Source organism: Camelina sativa, chromosome 5, assembly GCF_000633955.1.
Source record: "Camelina sativa cultivar DH55 chromosome 5, Cs, whole genome shotgun sequence".
Lineage (NCBI taxonomy): Eukaryota > Viridiplantae > Streptophyta > Magnoliopsida > Brassicales > Brassicaceae > Camelina > Camelina sativa.
In genome coordinates, this window is record NC_025689.1 from 31,626,922 (window position 1) to 31,631,894 (window position 4,973).

A 4,973-nucleotide genomic window follows, 5' to 3' on the forward strand; every position below is an offset into this window, starting at 1 on the left:
ACTAAACTGAATGCTGATGGAACTCTCAATAAGCTCAAAGCACGGTTGGTGGCAAAGGGCTTTGATCAAGAGGAAGGGATAGACTACTTGGAAACTTACAGCCCTGTGGTCAGAACACCAACAGTAAGGATGGTGTTTCATGTTGCAGTCTGCAATAACTGGGAATTAAAACAAATGGATGTTAAAAATGCATTTCTCCATGGAGACCTTGAAGAAACAGTTTATATGAAACAACCAGCAGGATTTGTTGATCAAGATAAGCCAGACTATGTGTGTCTCCTTCACAAGTCTTTATATGGCCTGAAGCAGTCTCCTAGAGCATGGTATGACAAATTTAGTACCTTTCTCTTGGAATTTGGTTTTATATGCAGCTTGTGGGATCCTTCACTCTTTGTCTACTCACGCAACAACGACCTGATCTTTCTGCTGCTCTATGTTGACGACATGATAGTCACTGGTAACAACTCGAAAACCCTCACTTATCTGCTAGATGAACTCAATAAACAGTTCAGAATGAAGGATTTGGGCAGAGCTCATTATTTCCTTGGTATACAGCTTCAGTACTTTCCTGATGGTATGTTCATGTCTCAGCAAAAATATGCAGAGGATCTCCTAGTCACTGCTCAGATGGAGAACTGCGCTCCCATGCCAACACCACTACCCCTAGAGCTTGATAAAGTACCAGATCAAGATAAAGAGTTCATGGAGCCAACATATTTTTGCAGTTTGGCTGGTAAACTTCAATATCTAAAATTGACTCGACCGGGTATTCAATTTGCTGTTAATTATGTGTGTCAGAAGATGCACAAACCCACCATGTCCGATTTCCATCTGCTCAAATGCATACTGAGATATGTCAAGGGAACAATTACAATGGGGTAGTGGAGACTATACAATTAGCGCCTACAGTGATTGTGATTACGAGGATGACAATGCTCTCACGGCTTATAGTGACAGTGATTATTGATATATCATGGTTTTTGTGGTTTTTAACCATGATATAAGGAGTCTTTTAGTGTCTTTTCATTTGTTTCTAGATTGTTTTTGAGTCTTTACAGGTTTTTAGCATGGATGGAGCAAAGTGGAGTGATTTGGATCAGTTTGGAGCAATAATTCGGAGGAAAAGAACTTGGAGTCAGAACAGAGAGGGAGTGTCGATCGACACTGCCTTAGCATCGATCGACACCCTCTTTAGGCGATGAAGAATCACAAATTTGGAAGTTTTACAAATCTGTCCCAAAGTTTTCCATATTTGCAACATAAGTCCCTGATGTGTTTAAGGACATATAAATAGTGTTTTTAGGTTTTCCAAACCCTTAAGTTTTATTCTAGCAAGTTTTATTTTTCTGCAACCCTGAGAGATTTTTGAGAGCTATTGGAGAGAGAGATCTGAACTGCTTTGAGAGAAGAATTCTTAAACTCCTTTCTTACTCTTTTAATCTCTATTGCTTATTATTCAGAATCATGTCTTGTTCTTCATTGATTATGTCTGAGTAGTTTGCTTGTTAGGTTTAGGGTTTTTCACAGGGATTTTATGAATTATTAGATCTGTTTATTTAGGATTCATTATCTTTCTAGATCTTCATCTTAGGTTGTTCTTCATATTAATCCTTGATTGGCCATCTAGAATTAATACTTTAGGAAAATAAATTGATATGAGAATATAATTGTTTTCCTGATAAAACCTTTTGATGAGCAAAATTATTTCTTGCAAAGAGATTTGATTTAATAATTTTGTGAACAATCTAAACCTGATTTTATTGCTGATTTTTAACCTAGAATTTTACAAAGAGATTTGGATTTTCTGGTTTTAAATTTAGATATTATTTGCAGTGAGAACTGATTTAATTTACAAAAGTGTTTAGAGTTCTAGATCTGTTCTTAATTGTTTGAATCCTAATTTATTGATTGATTTAATATTTCATAATTTCCTGAGAAATTCCCTAGGCCTAGCTTTTTGATCTTCTGAATTTACAACAGCTTTTATTTAATATTTTGCATTGCTTTTATTTTAATTCAATTTAATCTGTTTAGCATAATTATAAAACTCTATAATTTATTGTGTAGTCTTGAGTCCTTGTGGAATTCGACCCCTAAGTACTGCAGTGATCTCTTAATTTGAGAGAGTAGCTCTAGGGTAAATTTGAGCATATCAAATTTTGGCGCCGTTGCCGGGGACTCTCTGATCTACCATTAGATTTGAGTTTTAGATTTTGTCTAAATTTTTCTTTTTATTTTCAAACTAACACGCTTTTGTTTTCTTCTCTCTTGTGTGTTTCAGGTGTATGCCTAATAAGCCTAACACAAGGAGCAATAAGACTGGTCCAATTCTGAAGCTTTCAAACCAAGAGTTGGGAAAACTTGAGCGTGAGAACCGAAAAGCAGCCAAATCTCTGAAGATGGTTAACCCAATCATTCTGATGCGAGATGAGGATGGTGCTTTGAGGGATCAAGAGGGCCACTTGCGCAATGAGCAGGGCCAAAAGATTGATGCTGAGGGCAATGTGATTGCTGAAATTGCTGTTGTCGACGAACCAGCTGATGGTGTCGACGGTGTCGATCGACACCAACCAGGTGGCATCGATCGACACCCACCTGCAGACGTGCGTGGAGCTGCCAACCACGTACAGAACCCAGTTCGACGACAGGAGAACAACCGGGACTTGATCAGGACCATTGCTGACTACAATAGGGCTGATCTGGTGTATGAGAACCGGTCTGCTATTGTTCCTCCCCCTTTTCAGAGGAATGATTTTGAGTTGAAGCCTGCGTACTTTCAACTAGTTGGGCAGAGACCTTTCTCTGCTTTGCCCAATGAGAAGCCTCTGGACCATATTGAGCATTTTGAGGATCTTGTGACCAGTATCAAGGCTAATGGAGTGACTGAGGACTTCATATTCTGCAAGCTCTTCCCATACTCACTTGCAGGAGAGGCATCTCAGTGGTTGAAGCAATTGCCAGCTGGATCTTTGACATCTTGGCAACAAGTCAAAGTGGCTTTCCTCAACCATTTCTATGATGATGCAATGTCAGATGAGTTGAGAGTCAAGTTATCCACTTTCAAGCAAAGACCAGATGAAGCTTTCAAGGCAGCTTGGGTGAGATTCAAAGCTTATCAGAGGGATTGTCCACACCATGGTTTTTCAAGGGTACAACTGTTGAGTATCTTCTTCAGAGGGTGTGACTGGAAGTATCAGTTAGCTTTGGATGCTGCAAGTCATGGGAATTTCAAAACAAGATTTCCAGAAGATGCTGAAGTTTTGATTGAGAATTTGGCTTCTAGCAATAGCACTAAGGGAGCAGATGCTGAAAGGAAGAGATTGCATGGAGGATTTGATTCAAACCAGTTAGCTTCTGTTAATGCTAAGCTGGATTCAGTGCATAATCTCCTTATGGGAAAGAAATCTGTTCATTTTGCTGCTGAGGTTGAGACATATGAGCCAGAACCTGATCAAGGACACCAAGAGGAAGATGTGAACTATGTGTATGGGAATCAGGGACAGCGGTTTGGAAATCAGCAAGGCAATAGGCCTTACAGTGGGAACTCTTCAGGCTACACTTCCAAGCCAGAGTATCAGCAGCAACAACAGAACAATGGCTATACAAGGACATATGGGAACTCATCTTATCAGTCTCCACCTCCTAAGAATTCTTCAGAGAGTAGAATGGAAGCCATGCTTGAGCAGCTTTTGCAAGGACAGGAGCAATTGACAGTGACATTCAATGGGAAGATTGACAATGTCTATACTAAGCTGAATGGGAAGATTGATGCATTGAATGTTCATGTTAAGAAGCTGGAGATTCAAGTTGCACAGACTGCTGGGTCTGTTAAACGACAAGAGAGTGTTCTTCCAGTAAGAACTGAGTCAAACCCCAGACATGCTTGCAATGCCATATCAGTGCGAGATGAAGATGATGGTGAACTTGCTTCTTCAGAAAAAGAAGAGAAATCGACCAATCTCTCGGTTTCAGATGATGGTGTCGATCGACACCACCTGGGTGTCGGTCGACACTCATCCCAAACGAGCCCAGAAACCGCAAAATCTCAGGTTCCAGCTGCTAAAAGGGTCTACAAGCCTAAGGTTCCTTTTCCCAAGCCAAGAAAGTCTAAGCAAGAGATGGAGGAAGCTAGATGCAAAGCTATGATGGATAAGGTGATGATTGAGATGCCTTTAATTGATGCAGTGAAGCTTTCACCACCTCTCAAACGCTATGTGAAGAGAATGGTATCCAATGGTTTTAGCCCTGAAGAAGGAGCCTTGCTAACTAAAGATGTTAGTGCAATTCTGTTGAACCAGCCTGTTCAGAGGAATAAGGATAGAAAGCAGGAGGTGGTTGTCACTAAGGAAGTGAGTGAAATCATTCAATGTAGGACTGCTAAGAAGTTACCAGATCCTGGAAGCTTTGTACTTGATTGCTTAATCTCAGCAGGAAGGTTTTCTCACTCACTTTGTGACCTTGGCTCTAGCATCAACTTGATGCCACATTCTGTTGCTGTGAGACTTGGGATGACAGAATTCAAGCCAACTCAGATTTCTCTAATCTTGGCTGATCGCTCCCGAAGAACTCCTGAAGGTGTTTTAGAGGATATTCCAGTTAAGGTTGGCAACTTCATGATTCCCACTGACTTTGTGGTGCTGAAGTATGATCAAGAGCCTAAAGATCCTCTCATCTTAGGAAGATCTTTCTTGGCTACAGCTGGTGCCATCATTGATGTGAAGAAGGGACACATAGCACTAAATGTGGATGGTTTGAGTTTGAATTTTGAGATGGATAAGCTGAGGAGGGCTCCTACTATTGATGGACAGACTTTTTCTGTTGAAAAAGTTTCTGCAACACGAGCATCAGACTCAGTGTCGATCGATGCCACTAAGAGGGTACCGATCGACACCCCTCCACGACCGCGACAAAGCTTGTCCAAAACTGATGCTCCAAGTCAGAAACCTGTTCCCAAACAGAAGAGTCATCAATCC